The sequence below is a fragment of the Aegilops tauschii genome, chromosome 7 (genome assembly GCF_002575655.3).
Source record: "Aegilops tauschii subsp. strangulata cultivar AL8/78 chromosome 7, Aet v6.0, whole genome shotgun sequence".
Taxonomy (NCBI): domain Eukaryota; kingdom Viridiplantae; phylum Streptophyta; class Magnoliopsida; order Poales; family Poaceae; genus Aegilops; species Aegilops tauschii.
The window spans coordinates 312503193-312521033 of record NC_053041.3 but is presented as its reverse complement, the minus strand read 5'-3'; the positions used below and the strand labels follow the sequence as shown (position 1 = coordinate 312521033).

The following is a 17841-nucleotide window of genomic DNA, read 5'->3' as shown; positions in this document are numbered from 1 at the left end:
GAAGATATCTGTTCTGAGGGGGATTCAGAAGGAGAAGACAACTCCTGTTTACCCCCTAAGGTCTTTGCTCTAACTTGGCATGCTGATGTTGGTTATATCATGCATATGGTGTCTTGCATTGCTTACTTTATACATCAAATATGTCATCTGCTTAGTTTAGACATCCTTTGTGCGAATGCCATCTGTTTAGTTTATTCATCGTTTATGTGAATTATGCAACGCCATCTTGTTTAGCCAGGCATCATATATGTGAATTTTGCAATGCCATCCTGCTTAGCCAGTCATCTTATATGTAAATTATATCAGGCCGTCCTTTTTTTTCGTTACATATTACATTTGTCAACAATGTTAGTACATTCAACTGCTCTTCGTGTGCATCAGCCATTTGACACGGTGATGGCAAATTCTGGAGTGAAAACAAGGTCTTCAGAGCAGACTATGCTATCTGACGAAGCGCATATCTCGCTGGTTACGGATAGCTCCTCAGAGGAGGATTCAGAGATAGATGACCAGTCCTATTCCCTCCCCCCCGAGGTGTATGCTCTAACTTGGCAGGGTTATGTTGCTCATATCGTGCGTATGGTGTCTCGCATTGCTATGTCATTTGATTAGTTTAGACATGCTTTGTGCGAATGCCACCTGTTCAGTGTCTAATTACCATATATGTGAATTATGCATTGCCATGTTGTTGCAAGACATTATATATGTGAATTATACAATGCTATCTTGTTGCAAAGGCATTATATCTGTGAATTATGCAATGCCATGCTGTTTAGCCAATCATCATGTATGTGAATTATATCATGCTATCATTTTTTTGTATTACGTGTTCCATTTGTCGACAACGTTTGTATATTCAACTACTCTTCCTGTGCATCAGCCATTTGAAGCGGTGATGGAAGTATCTGGACTGAAAACAAGGTATTCAGAGTAGACAATGCTACCTGCTGAAGCAGACATCTTGCTGGTTACAGAGAGCTCCTCAGAGGAGGATTCAGAGACTGATGACCAGTCCTATTTCCCCCCTGAGGTCTATGCTCAAACTTGGCAGGGTTATATTACCCATGTCATGCATGTTGTCTTGCATTGCTTAGTTTTTACATCATATATGGATTGCCATCTGCTTACTTGCTTACTATATAAATCATATATTTGAATTATATCATGCCATCATGTTTACATAGTACATACACATCATCTATCTGAATTATGGCATGGCAACCCATTTAATAAAGACATCATATAGTTATATCATCTCATCCTGTTTAGTGTTTACAGTCATCATATTTTGAATTATGGCATTCTATCCGTGAATGTATGTGAATTATGGCATGCCAACCTATTTAATAAACACATTATATAGTTATGTCATGTCATCCTGTTTACATAGTCTCATATTTTGAACTATGTCTTTCCATCTTTTTTAGTTAGCCATCATAATGTGAAGTTGTGTCATGCTATCCTGTTTAGTTAGCCATCATATATGTGAAATTGTGTCATGCTATCCTGTTTGGTTAGACAACATAAATATGAATTATTTCATGCCCTCTTTTATTCCCCACTATCCATTGCACCTGTCTATCATACAATGTCTATACTTTCAATTACTTTTCTTGTTCATCAGCCATTTGAATTGGAGAGCATGATGGCAGTATCTAAGGGAGTAACAACACGGTCTTCAGAAAAGATAATGCTACCAGTTTATGCAGATAGAACCACGGTTGTACTTGCCCAAGGACCAGATCCACCACACATAACCCAGACTCTCGCAGATTGTACCCCTACCCAGTTGGACAGAGAACCAGCTACACCCCTTCTAACCCCAACCCCGGCAGATAGTAACCCAGTTCCAGTTGACACAACACCGTCTCCACCACAGAGCACCCAAACACGAGCAGTTAGTAAGGGAACTGCAGTGCCCAAAGCACGAGGACCACCACTCCGAATCCCAACTCAACGCTTAAAGGAGAAGAAGATTTGTTCTCAGGTCAGGTTCTGTAGCTATGGTTCATACTCCTTTGCTCTTGCATTACTGTATTTACTCATACCAACTATTTTCAAATTTGAAGGATGGAATTGAAACTCCAGTGGCGCAACAGGTATGTTTTAAACCTGTTTCTTTAACTGGTTTTGCTGTTGTAACCTGCTCTATGTTGATTTCAGTTTCAATTGAATAAACAGTTATGTTCTCATGTCATGCACATTACAAGTGTTGTTATTTCTCTATAGTTACCCACACTTATATTCTGTCTATTCTGCTTTGTCTTGAACAAATATTATTTGAACTGTGTCTCTATCTTGATTTGGCAACAAAAACTAGAATGATATAGACCATAAAGTGACCATGGTACATAGATATATGTTTGTTTCATGTTGTTATCCTGTCCACTTTACTACTGAACTCATTTACCAAAATGAGTTTCATATACAACATGGTAAACATGTGATGTGTCTGCTTGTTTCTCTTTTAGAATGCGGACAAAATATTGGAGAACAGTACCGCGTTATCCAATGGTAAAGGAAGTAATGCAGATAAGGTTCAAGATAGTGAGACATCCCTGTTGGTCTCCAAGAAAGCTGATAAAAACTATCTTGACGACAGTGAGGGAACCCAAAAGTCCTGTCTTGATGTAGTGTTCGAGTTACTGGCCACTACTGCTGGCACAAGCTCTTCGAACTCGCTGCCTGAATCAGTTCGTCTTCTTGAGTCTCAACTTCAAGTTGAAAGTCATCGATCAGATGTGCTGCGACAGGAAGCTGAAGGACTGAGGAAGTCCCTGCAGAATTCAGATGCATATTTTCTGGTGCAGCAGCAAGCGCTGGAGGATTTAAGCACCAAACAAGAGAAAGTTAATAAGCTTGCTAAGAATCTTTCCAGCATTATGGGTACCCAGGATATTGTTTCTTGAGATCTTCTGAAGTGGTTTCAGTTCTGGATTTGTTTTGCTGCGGCGTTTATTTGCGCTGGTCGCCAACTTTGGCAACCAGTGTACATGATATGCTGCTTTGTTCCCTATATTTGCACTGGTGGCGAACTTTGATGCCCAGTGGATGTAATATGTGTAATCGCCGTGATAGCCTAGCGTTAGTTGCTTGCTTATTTATTTCCTTGTTGTCTTGTTTATTTGTTTGCTTGTAGTCATTGCAGTTCTTTTTCCGCGGTTAGCTAGTGGCTGCAATAACCTATTTTTTTAAACTAGGCCACAATAACCATGGGCTAATATTTACTGTAGTGACACTAGGCCTCCTACTGGCCGTAGAAACAGTGGGTCTTCTACGGGCCGTAGAAACAATGGGCCTTCTACGGGCCGTAGAAACAATGGGCCTTCTGCGGGCCGTATCATCAATGGGCCTTATACGGGTCGTATGATTGATTGGCCAAACATGGGCCAAACAGACCGCATTATGGCCGCAAACGGGCTAGAGTTGGAATCGTCCGTTCTTGGGCCGACCATAACGGGCCATCGTTAATAGGCCGTATTTGGTGATGCTATGGAAATGGCCCAATAGACTAACGGTCCACAAACGGGCCGACTCTAACGACGGGATGAATTTGGCCCACAAGTAGAAAATGACAGTAACGGGCCGTAAGTAACCGAATGCTGCAAATGAGCCCAAGAATAAATGGGCCCTCAGAAGGCCGAAAGTTAACTTGGGCTAGAAGCGGCCCAACGGAATAACGGCCCGTTAATGGGTATAAAGTGATACACTGTTCATTACGGGCCAGTTTCACCACGGGCCGTTAATGGGTGTAAAGTAATACACTTTAATTACGGGCCAGTTTCAGCACGGGCCGCTAATGGGCCAAGAGTTACAAAGGGCCTCATATGGGCCGAAAGACGTCATGGGCTATACATGTGCCAGAAGTGAAAACGGGCTGGAATCATATTGGATGGCCCAAATGACGCTACTAGGCCTAATTCGGATAGGGTGTAACGGGCCTTGGGTTAGCGGGCTGTAAATGGGCTATATGCGAACAGGCCGTTAACAGGCTTTTCATGGGCCGACCCGCCAGCTTTTGACCAAGTCAAATGGGTCGGCCTTTTCACAGGAATGGGCCACTGTTGGGCCGTGCCACGTGTCGACGTATCATAGGCGCCTTCTGTCCAGTGAGTGGATGACATCTGTCCCAACAATGAGCCGACACGTGTTTCCTCTAGCCAATTATGATTTTACACGTGGAAAATCCCCATTGGTCGGGGCTATTAACGGGTTATCAGATCCAAAACCCGACCCGATAGCTTAACGGTGTTCCGTTACGGTGGATGCCACGTGTCGATCACCCTTGACGAAAGCACTTCTGTGACGCGCGATTTATCGTCATGGAAGTGGACACTTCCGTGATGATAATTTTGGTAATGTCATGGAACACTTCTACGACAGCACAGGTATGACTATCTTGATTCTGTCATAAATTTGTCATGGATGTACATGCATGACAAAAAACGCGACCTACTGTGACAAACACGTATCATCACGGAAGTGTATTTTTTTTGTAGTGCCTCCTACTGGATTGATACCTTGGTTCTCAAAAACTGAGGGAAATACTTACGCTACTTTGCTGCATCACGGAAATGCTTATTGTTGGGGAAATTCATATCTCCGTTGAGGTAACTTAGTGATTTACGGAAGTTCTTCGGTTTCATGCTAATTGAAAGTGGTTGTCAATAAGACTTGATCAGCCTTATTAATGGATCATTTTTAGAGGTATGAAGTTGATGAATTTAGTAAGCACTACCTTCTGTCCTTACTTTTTGTTTTCTGTTATCATCAGTTAAATAAAATAAAAGGGACAATTGCATTTTTACTCCTAGTTGGTTCCTACCCACGGGTTTTGCCCTTACTTTTCGAGTTTGCTCAGTTTTGCCCTTAATTTTTCTATCGAGGTCCCTCGAATGCCCTTTGACCGTTTGACCAAAACTTTGAAAATTCATAACTAATTCTTATGAACTCAGAAAAATGCAAATAAGATATCAAAATGTTCAGATAAACATTACCTTTATGTGCACATCATTTGCATTCAGGACAAAAGCATCAACTACCTAAGGTAATTAATGTTATTAATGTTATTAAAAATAAAAAGGTATAAACAATTTTTTTTCATGAATAAAAATTACATGCAAATGTAAGTGATGTTTTCTGAACATCCAGATATCTTATTTGCATTTTTCTGAGTTCGTATCATCTTGTTATGAATGTTCTAACGACTTTGACCATTATTTGGAAACTTCATAACAAGTTGATATGAACTCAGAAAAATGCAAATAAGATATCAGGATGTTCAGAAAACATCACCTACATTTGCATGTAATTTTTATTCATGAAAAAATATTGTTTATACTTTTTATTTTTAATAATATTAATAACATTAATTACCTCAGGTAGTTTAAACGATGCTTTTGTCCTGAATACAAATGATATTCACATAAAGGTAATGTTTATATGAACATTTTGATATCTTATTTGCATTTTTCTGAGTTCATATGAATTAGTTATGAATTTTCAAAGTTTTGGTCAAACGGTCAAAGGGCATTCGAGGGACCTTGACGGAAAAAGTAAGGGCAAAACTGAGCAAGCTCGAAAAGTAAGGGCAAAACCCATGGGTAGGAACCAACTAGGGGTAAAAATGCAATCGTCCCAAAATAAAATGCCATGTTTTGTCTGTTTTCTGAATTTCCCGTGCAATAAAAAATGACCCAAAAATAAAAGTTCTCAGAATGCTCTAAAAATTTAATACGATTTTTTCTGAATATTTAAGAATTTCTGGTGCAAATAACATCAGAGGGAGATGCACCAGGTGGGCACAACCCACCTGGGCGCGCCAGGACCCCCAGGCGCGCCTTGGTGAGTTGTGGTCCCCACGTGGCCCCCTCACTTATCCCTTCACACTACATCATCACTTACCTCCAGAAAAAAATTCTCCATCGCTCTCTCTCCCGTGTTCTTGCCCTCAAACTCGCGGATTTCGATCTCTTTGCTCGAAGCTCCGTTTCCGAAACTGTTTCAGGGGATTGTTGCTTGGTATGTGACTCCATCGTTTGTCCAATTAGTTTTTGTTTTTGTGGTTTATATTTTGAATAATTAGCTAGTCTTGGTGCTGATGTAGATGAGCTTGCATGTTGAATTCTTAGAGTTCTAAGTAGTTTGAATGCTTGCTATGGCCTCTATGTATCCTTATGAGTAGTTGCTATCAATCTTATAAAGTTTTGTTGATAAATTATTGTCACTCAAAAATTTTCAGAAAATTGTACGCGAACATGATGAACCTATTTGGAAGGAGTTCTTCGAGGAGGAGATCCTCGGGGGCATCTTCTAGTGACAACTCCGCTCGTCTGTCTTATGTTGAACCAAGTAAAAGTCCCATTCGAGATGCAGCCACCAAAACATGCTTATGGCCTTGCGATGATTATATGATGCATGTGGGCATTAAGGAGCAATTCGAGCAACATGTTCACAATGCCGATCTCGGTCCCTACATTTCAGATAAGTGCGAGCAACGCCACACTCTTACCGAATTGTTTGTCAAAGGATTTAAATTCCATCCCTATGAATCTAGGGTGTCATTTAAGCTTTATGAAAATCCATTTACCATCTCACTAGAGAGTTTTGCTCACCACTGGAAACTCCCATTCTGGGGTTCGCTTGATGAACCGCCAAGGGCTGAGTACCAATCATTCTTGACTAGTCTTTGCTACGGTGAGACGAGGGGACTGACACAAGGTAGAATAAAGAGCATTCATTTTCCCGCAATTCAGTACTTTGCATTATTTAATGGGAAATGCATAGTAGGCAAGCAAGACTATAGTATGCTTTGTGCTCCAGACTTGAGCCTCATACGCACTGCTCTCACCGGTGAAAGGAGTTATAACCTTGGAGCGATTGTTGCACGCAGACTGCAGCATAATGCTAACAGTGGCTATTTCTATGGTGGAATATATGCCACGCGCTTAGCACGAGGGCTAGGTGTTTCACCTTTCCCCTTTGACCCTGTCGGTGTGGAACGACACCTATGGGATCACAAGAATCCCTACTACGGTTGTCGGGGCGCAGGGTTGCGAGAAGAGCAGGGCTAGTAGACAGCACAAGGATCGTTTACCCAGGTTTGGGCCACGAGGATGCGTAAAACCCTAGTCCTGCTTTGGTGGGTGTATTTAAGAGAGTTCTTGAGCTCTCAAACTAGCTGTGGTTAGTGCGTGGTTCGAAAGAGCCGAATCCTTCTCCAGTATGCCATGGGCCTCCTTTTATAGTCAAAAGGGGCTGCCACAGTGGCACATAGGAGGTGGAAAGGAGTACAGTGCCCTGAGCTTCTCGCTCATATTACAGGACAAGACGCATTTAATGCGTAGCTTAGGTGTCCCCTTGCTTTATTGGGGACGGGGGAGAGGCCCGTCCCGTCCGTCGCCGCTCCTCCTTGCTTTGACACGCGCCCTGGCCAGTGAGGCGCGTGGTGCCATGTAGGCAGGCAGGCAGCTGAGGTGGCGCGGCGGCGGAGCCTTCACGAAGATCTGCATGCCGCCACGCAGGCGCTCGATTAGTTGGCCTGGGAGCTGCATGTTGCCACGCAGGTGCCCACCCAGCTGGTTGGGCTGGCAGCTGCATGTGAACGGTGGTGGAAGCTTGGTTGGCGTGGGCCTGGCGGTGACCCTGTCGGCGTCCTTGGTGAGGGCCTTGCCGGGTGGCTCGGCAAGGGTCTTGCCGTGTGGCCTGGCAAGGGTCTTTCCGTGGCTCGCTGTCGTCCCCGGCAAGGGCCTTGCCGGGGGTCTGGTGGCCTTCCTCGGCAAGGATCTTGCCGAGGATCGTCATCTTCTAATCCTCATCTGATCTTGAATATGTCTTCACAAAGATCTGCATGCCACCACGAAGGTGCCTCCCGAGCCCTGGCCCAACGTGATGTTGGAGACCGTGGGCTCAAGGGTGGCCCGCTCTGTTGGTGCGGGGCGAGCTGTCCCGGCAAGGATCTTGCCGGGGCTGCTGAGGCTGCCCCGGCAAGGGTCTTGCCAGGGGAACCTGCTTCGTCCCTCTGCTCTTTGTGGTCTTGGCCTTGGCGTTGCTCTTATTATCTTGGGCTTTGGTCTTACCTTGGCTCACCTCCCCTGTTCTGCTTGGCGTGACCGTAGGCGTGGCTCCGACTGCCCGTGCACAGGTATAGGGGTACAAAAACGCACCCCTCTTTTTATACACCGACAGACCCTATCCTACCCACGCAGTATTTAAACTTTGATGCTTTAAAAAGTCATAAGATCCTCAAAGGAAAAATTCATAACTTCACTTACAATCTGTTGTTTAGCCAAACATCTATTGTGCACACATATTTGCCTGCGCCTGCTCATTTTGACTATCATAGCTAAGGAAGATATTTTGTTCTTGAGAGCGAGGCCCGAGCTCACAACACGGCAGTGGAGGCATCACGGCAGGCCAAGGCATCCACACCGAGAGCCTCTGTGAGCTACCACGTCGCCTACTATCCAGGCTACTGACTGTTTACCAAGTTAGGCCAAAAGCCTAAGCTTGGGGGTGTACGTGTTTCTCACCGACATTACATTCAGGTCCACTTATTCCATTTGTCGGTGTTCACACTTTTTAATTGTATCATCCATGCTTAAATTAATTTTCTTGCTTGCTTCTTGTGTGTTTGAAAAACTTTAGAAAAACCAAAAAAATTAGTTGGAGTTAGTATACTTTCTATGCATGCTTGGTTATAATATTAAAAAAGAAAACCCAAAAAGATTTCCCCGTTCTTCTTTTGCTTGTTGGGAGCTTTTCCGTGTAAATAGTTTTTCTCATTTTTGCTTTTTCCTTTCATTTCCTTGTTCAAGAGAACCAAAAACTCCAAAAATATTTGAGTGTGTTTCTCTGAATTTCTTTCCTTTTTATTTGAGTCATATCAAGGAGAAGACCACGACGAAAATGTTGAGTGGCTCTCATATGAATAACTATGGATCTAATAAAGAGCCCATTTTACCTTGTCTTCTCCTGTTGAATAAAATGTTTGCAGATTCCAGCTCGGTCCATGGCACTCTTGCACTATTATTATTTTCATATCTTTCTGTCGTGCAAGTGAAAATGATATTCGATGAACTAGTCGTGGCAGAGAGAAACAGGTATGAACTCGACTTGTTCTGTTTGTGTAAATATGTTTAACCTAGTATCCATGGTTCAGCCCATTATGATTAAACATGTTTGCAATGACAATTAGAGATTATAATTTTTCATGCCATGCATAAGTAGCTGGGAGTGGATCATGATTTATCTTGGATATCAACATTGCGTTAAAATGATTGTGATGTAGTATGTGTTGGGGAACGTAGTAATTTCAAAAAAATTCATACGCACACGCAAGATCATGGTGATGCATAGCAACGAGAGGGGAGAGTGTTGTCCACGTACCCTCGTAGACCGTAAGCGGAAGCGTTATGACAACGTGGTTGATGTAGTCGTATGTCTTCACGATCGACCGTTCCTAGTACCGAAAGTACGGCACCTCTGTGATCTGCACACGTTCAGCTCGGTGACGTCCCACGAACTCACGATCCAGCAGAGTGTCGAGGAAGAGCTTCGTCAGCACGACGGCGTGATGACGGTGATGGTGAAGCTACCGGCGCAGGGCTTCGCCTAAGCACTGGAACGATATGACCGAGGTGGATTATGGTGGAGGGGGGCACCGCACACGGCTAAGAGATCAATGATCAACTTGTCTGTCTCTATGGGGTGCCTCCTCCCCCGTATATAAAGGAGGGGAGGAGGAGGCCGGCCGGCCCTAGGGGCGCGCCAAGGGAGGGGAGGAGTCCTTGTGACGCCCCAAGACCGACGCTCCATAGGACTTCCATATTTTCGTGACCTCCGTGTGTTTCATTGCTGCTTGCTCTATTTATTTTTGCATTGCATCATGTCATCATGCCAGCATGTTATTTAATTTTTAGAACTCCACTGAATAAATTGCATAGATCTTTCATCTATTTAAATTGAGGGAATTCACATGGTGATTTCTCTTTATAACATATCCTCTCGATATTTAGGGAGCTATAATAAATATTCCATTAGTTTGGAATTAACCTCAACCCACTTGCAATTTAATTCTCATGCCTTTTGCTTCAAGTTTGTTCTCCAAACTTTCTCCATAATTCTTTCTCCATTTATCGAGGCTCCTCCTAAATTCTCAACATTTTTAGGCACTCCTAAAACCTCGTCCTAGTTCAAACCATTTGAATTAAATTCAAATGAGTTTGAATTAAACTCTTCCATATCGCGTGAAACTTAGTTTCTCGGGCTAAGTATAATTCTTAGACTCTATAGGAGAAGTTTCAGCATTTTCCAAAACCCCTAGCTATTTCTTTCCTTCCATTTTCCTTCTGCCTATTTTTCTGTAGGTGGGAAATAGCGAGAAGGTTGGTCTTTTGCTCCGAAGCTGCAACCAGCCCATCTAACATCCTAGGCCCAGCCTCCAAGGCCCATCCGCAGCCCAGCCGGTGCCCTGTTAACCCTAGCCCCGACCCCCTCCTCTCGATCTCTCACTCTCGTCCTCCCACACCGCCGCCACTCATACACACGCACGGATCGAGCCAGGGAGAGCAGCTCCCTGCACCCGATCCCCTCGCCGCCTCCACCGCGAGACCCCCGTGCCTGACCTCCTCCTTGTTGCCCTTGGCGCCACGCCCTTGTCCCGTTCCCCTTTGCCCCCTCGTCGTCGCCAGAGTCCAGCCGCCCGACCAGCAGGAGGCCGCCGCCGCCATGAACGCCCGCAGGAGCCAACGCCACCAGGCCGCCGTCCGGTGCCCAAGCTCCTCCGCCCCTGAGCTCCGTTCGCACTGCCGTTTGCCCGGATCCGGCGCCGGCCGACCAGGATCCACTCGTCTTCGACTTTCCCGGCGCTGTCGGAACCACGCTTCAAGTCCCCACCATCAAGCTCCACGTCGCCGCCCCTGCTTCGCTTCGAGCCCTCCTCTGCGTCGCTCGCTTAGGCCGCCAGCAGGCTCAGCTTGCCAAGGCTCGACCGTGCTGCTTCCTCGATGGCCCAGCTACCCGTCCTTGTCGGCGCGCCCGACCTCTTCACCGCGTCGCTTCCTCGAGCTCCCTCCTACCCTGACCGCGTCCAGCCGGAGGTCTCCGCGCCTTCGTCCTGCTGCTGCTGCACGACATCTCCGCGGGTCATCCTCTGTCTTTTCTCGTTTCGAGGCAGCCCCACGCCAAATACCATCTCTGAGGATTTTGGTCAAGTACCATCTCACGGGATCGCGTCAAGACCGATGCCCGAACAAGTACACTCTCTGAGGATACTCCAAGTTCAACTCGTTGTCGTGTACAACTACCATCGTCTCGGATTGCGCCAAGTACCACGACGCCCAGAGCCCTCGGATCCGTCAAGTTCGACTATGACTCGTGTACGACTATGCGGGATTCCCTGGACGCTAAGTTCAACGATGCGTCAAGTACCTCTACCGATGAAACGAACATCTACGTAACAAGTACGTCTACCGCCGCGTGGGTTCGACAAGAAGACGTGTACCACTACTTCCACTACCGTCACCATGTACCACTACTTCCACTACGACCGTCCCGAGAATGTCTACTTCCCCTACCACTACTGGAATCAGCTTCTTTGCCGTCCGCCAGGTCTTTGCCGTCCGCCAGCTGACGGCAAAGAGCCTCTTTGCCGTCCGCTTCCACAAAGCGGACGGCAAACAAAGGGCAGATGTCAAAAATGCTATTTGCCATCAGCTGCTTCTTTGCCGTCGGCCAGCTGACGGCAACGTGCTATAAGGCAGACGGCAAAGAGCCAAGTGGGCCCCACAGGGCACGGCGTGGCTAGGTCAGATTCTTTGCCGTCCGCTAGCGGACGGCAAAAGAGGTGATTACTTTGCCATCTGCTGGCGGACGGCAACGTTAGTCCTTTGTCGTCTACTTGCGGACGGCAAAGAGGAGACGTGGGCCAGCCCTAACGGTGGCCGTCATTGTCGTTTGCTAATAAACGGCAAAGAAGGCCCACTTAACGGGCCGAGTCGTCTCCCCCTCTCTCTCTTTCTCTCTCTCCCTCCCTCTACTGCGCCCGCCTCTCTCCTCTGTCGCCGCCGCCGGCCATCCCCGCCCCGTCGCCCCGTCGTGCCGCCGTGCCCCGTCGCCCCGCCGTGCCCTGCCGCCCCGCCACGCCCCGTCGCCCTGCCGCCCCGCCGCGCCCCGTCGACGTAGTGGCCTGCGCCGGGCCGCCCCGATGCCGGACCCCTCCCCGAGGTCCCTGCGCCGCCCCGCCCCACTGTCGTCCTCCTCCCCGCGGCCCCTGCGCCGCCCCGCCCAACCGGTCGACCTCTCCGGAGCAAGAGGTAATTTTTTTCCTGTTTTTTGCTGTTTTTTTGTTATCTATCTTCTTGATTTGTTTTAGGTTAGTGCTAGGATTAATTAGGTGTAGTTTTGAGTTTTTAGGTTTAGGTTAGTGCTAGGTTTGGGTCTAATTTTGAGTTTTTAGGTTTATGTTAGTGCTTGGTTTAAGAAGAGGAAAAAGGAGAAGAAGAAGAAGAAGAAGAAGAAAAGGAAAAAAGAGAAAGAAGAAGAAGAAGAAGAAGAAGAAGAAGAAGAAGAAGAAGAAAAAGAGGGTTCCTCGGTGTCGATGGTACCCTAAATAGCAAGTATCGCCAGTGCGAGGTACATGTGGCCGTCGGTGTCGAATACTACATCCACGTCCCATAATTGACACAGGGGTCCTGCGTCCAGCAGCAACAGTTCTCGGCGTCGATGGCGGTCGAACACCATTGCAAATTTGTCTGGAAGCCTCAGAGATGACGATTGAAAACTAAGTGTTGAAACTTGAAACACCCAAACTAACTCAAGTCGGTTTGGTTGTTTGAAATTTCAAAACTTGGCTTTAATCCTCAATGCAGAGGCTGCAAGACAAATTCACCAAGGTGTTCGACCGTCATCGGCCACCAGAACTATCTTTGCGGGACGCCGGGCGCCGGCTTCACTTGTGGGATGTGGATCTAGTGTTCAACGCCGACCGCCTCATGTACCTTGCACCGATGGTAGTAGCTATTTAGTTTACCTGGGGACGAGCGGGTTAGAGGGTTCCTTGGTGTCGATGGTACCGTAAATAGCAAGTATCGTCAGTGCGAGGTACATGTGGCCGTCGGTGTCGAATACCTGCTATGTTACTCATCTTTCGATTTAAATATGCAGGTATTTCGTCGCTGCGAGGGTCTAGTGTTCGACGAGCTCCGCCCCTGCGTTCGTTGGTGAGCACAAATGACATCTCCTCCTCGCCCCTTCATTTGCTTTGTTCCGGTCTTCGTGCCAATGAAACTTGCTAGCTATAGGTGTCAATCATCAGTATGCGTAACCACTATGCGTCTCCCGTTCGAAAGGGTTACATCTATAAATATGCATGCATTTGCATATTTATAATCGTGATTTTTTCGAATTGTCCAACGTTATCCATGGACAGCCCGAGTATGTGTAGATTGGGTTCATTTTCCCATATGCTCAGCTCCGGATCCAATGCAGAATTTCGTCAGTGCCTCCCTGTTGTTCTTCGGGTACACATTCTCTCTGCTTATTGCCGAGATGTGTATCAGGAGAACAGCGGGGAGGTGCTGCCGAAATTTTGCGTCGGGTCAGGAGCAGAGCATGGGAAAACGAACCCGATCTACACATACTCGGGTGGGATTAGGACCTATCTTTACCTATTAGCGTGTAGGTTGCATGGACGTAACAAAACTAACAAACTCCATTAACTGATGGATATGGTTTGCTTAATTATGTATATATTTCTTGTGTGTCCAGTAGGAAGTCAATATGAGTGATCGTGCATGGATGTACACCGGTTACACTAGTCAGAAAGTTTGGACCGAGGAATGGTTAACAAAAACCAAGGGGTTTGTTAGAGCCGCATTTGCAAATCGCCAGGAATTTAGCTAGTGCCTGTGACGCCCCGAGACCGACGCTCCAGACGCCTTCCATGTTTTCCGTTATCGTCGCGTGTATTTATTTGTTTGTTGCATTCATCATCGCATCATTCGCATTGCATTTGGCACTCAGTTGCCGTCATTGTTTTAAAACTTGCATCCGCTCGTAGTTGCCGCTTCCTTTTTGTCTCTGTTGACGTGCTCTTAGATCAACCGCCCTCTCTTCTCTCTCTTCTCTGAGCCCATCAAACCCCCTTGTCTCCAGTGCCTTTTGTCAAACCCCTCGCGTGCGCGTTTGAAAACTGCTCTGAACCCGTATCCCCTTAGTCATGACAGTTGAGTCCAGATCAACCCCGAAATACCAAAATACTTCTTTCGTTTATTCTTTTGACTACCCAATTGACCCGGAGCCGCCCGTTTAAATTTTCCACTGCTCCCGTTCCCTCTGGTTCCCTCTCTCACCTGCTCTCTGTCTTCTCCAGAAAATCTGCAGGAGCTCTCCGCCATGGCCGTCGAGAGGAGCTTCCGTCCCCGTGCCCAGATGCTCCTCCACCGCTGTTGTTCCGCCGGAGCACCAGTGGCTCGGATCCGCCGCCTCGTCCACCTGTCGTCCCCATCTCCGGGGCTCCCTCTTCAGCCTCCTACAGACCGCCGCTGCCTCTGCTTCATGAAATGACGCCTTGCCGCCCTGGCAAGCATGGCCTCGCCTTCGCGCCTCTGACGACCGGCCTCATCGTCGCCGGCAACCCCGCAGGTCGCCGTGCCCTGCCATCTCCTTGTGGTCCCTCTTCTTCCCTTGTTTCCCCTCCGAATTTCTCTGTCTTTTTTCTTCAGACAACAGCAGCTTCCATGGCCTTGTAGCTCGCCGCCGACCTCCACAAGCCAAGTGCCACCGGATCTGGAGGATTCGGGCCTCCCTCGCTTTCCTGTGTCCGTCCCCTGCCTCCCTGCTTCGCCGGAGTCCCGCGCGAGCCAGCATCGCGAGCTCCAGTGCTGCTGCTCCTCTGTTTTCTGTCGAACAAAGTGCGACGCGCCCATAGCCTCCCCGCCTCGCGTGTCTGGGCCCAGCCAGCGCCAAGTCAGCCAGCCAGCCCTCCTCCTCCACCGACTGGGCCGAGCCCATGGTGAGCAACCAGCAGCCCCGCTACCCCTTTGACCTGTTGCAGATTCGGCCTGCCATGTTTTTTTCCTGCTCTGGACGAATTTGTCTATTATTCCAGAGACTGCAGTTTTACAGATTTCCCCTTGTTGTTCATGCATATAATAAATCACAAACCGTGCATCGGATTAAAATGTTATATATGTAAAATGCTTAGGATTTCATCTAGTTTCATAATATGCTACTTTCATCCTTGTTTAAAATTTAAACTTGCTGTTTGTTTCATTTTGCATAAATGCCATGTTAAAATGATTATTTCATAACTAAATAACTGTAGCTCCATTTTAAATAAACTTTATATGTAAATGGGGTGGAAAAATGCATAGATTAACTTGTTGGCATTACTTTGCATGTTTAACAACTCTAAAATATGGTTTAGGGCAGAACTTTAGCTAATTCAAAATATGGACATGAGGATTTTCCGGAATTGTTGTTTGTTGTCCCAGCCTCATTTAAACTTGCCTAAATAGTTAGTTTACTTATGCTTCACCTCTTGCCATGTTTAACAACATTTAATATTGTTGGGTACCTAACCGAGAGAAAACTAAATGAGTCATGTGGTGTTTCGTCAATATGCAACTCGTTGCATATTGAGCTCCACTTAATTTGTAGTGTTGTTTGTTGCATTTGCCATGCCATGAATCATTAAAACGGACATGCATCATACTTGATTGTGCATCATGCCATGTTCATGTGATGGTTGTTTACCATGTTGTTTGCTTCTTTCTGATGTTGCTTCTTCTTGATAGTTCCAGTAACGTTGCGATTGTGAGGATTCGTTCGACTACGTCCATTTGTCTTTTTCATGTACTCGTTCTTCTTCCTTGCGGGATCTCAGGCAAGATGACCATACCCTTGAAATCACTTCTATCTTTGCTTGCTAGTTGTTCGCTCTATTGCTATGCCGCGCTACCTACCACTTGTTATATCATGCCTCCCATATTGCCATGTCAAGCTTCTAACCCACCTTCCTAGCAAACCATTGTTTGGCTAAGTTATCGCTTTTGCTCAGCCCCTCTTATAGCATTGTTAGTTGCAGGTGAAGCTGAAGATTGCTCCATGTTGGAACATGTTTATGTTGGGATATCACAATATCTCTTATTTAACTAATGCACCTATATACTTGGTAAAGGGTGGAAGGCTCGGCCTTATGCCTGGTGTTTTGTTCCACTCTTGCCGCCCTAGTTTCCGTCATACCGGTGTTATGTTCCCTGATTTTGCGTTCCTTACGCAGTTGGGTGTTATGGGAACCCCTTGATAGTTCGCCTTGAATAGAACTCATCCAGCAAGGCCCAACCTTGGTTTTACCATTTGCCTACCTAAGCCTTTTTCCCTTGGGTTCCGCGGACTCAAGGGTCATCTTTATTTTAAACCCCCGAGCCAGTGCTCCACTGAGTGTTGGTCCAAACTAGAGCCCCTTGCAGCGCCGCCTCGGGGAAACTCCAGGGTTGGTTTTAGTTGTACGGACTGCTCATCCGGCGTGCCCTGAGAACGAGATATGTGCAGCTCCTATCGGGATTTGTCGGCACATTCGGGCGGTTTTGCTGGTCTTGTTTTACCATTGTCGAAATGTCTTGTAACCAGGATTCCGAGTCTGATCGGGTCTTCCTGGGAGAAGGAATATCCTTTGTTGACCGTGAGAGCTTGTGATGGGCTAAGTTGGGACACCCCTGCAGGGTATTATCTTTCAAAAGCCATGCCCGCGGTTATGTGGCAGATGGGAATTTGTTAATGTCCGGTTGTAGAGAACTTGACACTTGACTTAATTAAAATGCATCAACCGCGTGTGTAGCCGTGATGGTCTCTTTTCGGCGGAGTCCGGGAAGTGAGCACGGTCTTGTGTTATGCTTGAACGTAAGTAGTTTCAGGATCACTTCTTGATCACTTCTAGCTTCTCGACCGTTGCGTTGCTTCTCTTCTCGCTCTTATTTGCGTATGTTAGCCGCCATATATGCTTAGTGCTTGCTGTAGCTCCACCACATTACCCCCTTTCCTACCCATAAGCTTAAATAGTCTTGATCTCGCAGGTGTGAGATTGCTGAGTCCTCGTGGCTCACAGATACTTCCAAACAGTTGCAGGTGCCGATGATACCAGGGCAGATGACGCAACCGAGCTCAAGTGGGAGCTCGATGAAGATCTTGTTCGTTGTGTTGTTTCATTTCCTGTTGATCAGTAGTGGAGCCTAGTTGGGACGATCGGGGATCTAGCATTTGGGGCTGTCTTCTTTTATTTTGGTTCCGTAGTCGGACCTTGATTGTACTCTGAATGATGTAGGTTTAATTTATGTATTGTGTGAAGTGGCGATTGTAAGACAACTCTTTATCCCATTCTTGTTCATTACATGGGATTGTGTGAAGAAGACACTTCTTGCGACAAAACCACCATGCGGTTATGCCTCCAAGTGGTGCCTCGACATGTGGGAGATATAGCCGCATCGTGGGCATCAAAGTGCCCCTGTGCCCGTTGCGACAACTATAAAAAGAGGGACGAGCTTGAAATGAGTAAAGACCTGCAGAAGTTTGGTTTTACGCCTGGTTACACGGTCTGGACATTACATGGTGAGTCTGCCCAACGTGCCAGAGCCGAGGTTCGTCGTTGCACCGACAAGCATGGTACCGGGACCGCAGACATGGTGCAAGACTTTGACGATGCTCGGGACTCGGACGAGGAGATGAAGGAATCTGCAAAGGCCTTCACTTAAATGTTGGAGTCCTTAAAATGTCTTCTCCATGAGCACACTGAGCTTTGTCAGCTGGATGCCATCTCACAAATAATGGATTTGAAGGCTCAAT

At 46.7% G+C, this 17841-nt stretch overlaps 1 long non-coding RNA gene across 1 annotated transcript; it reads left to right on the top strand.

The window, feature by feature from the left end:
- The first annotated feature begins 1426 nt into the window (after positions 1 to 1426).
- LOC141028016 (uncharacterized) lies at positions 1427 to 2827 on the top strand. The gene is made up of 3 exons (XR_012190143.1): positions 1427 to 1987; positions 2070 to 2099; positions 2472 to 2827. It is a non-coding gene; the product is annotated as an uncharacterized lncRNA (long non-coding RNA).
- Positions 2828 to 17841: the final 15014 nt, after the last annotated feature.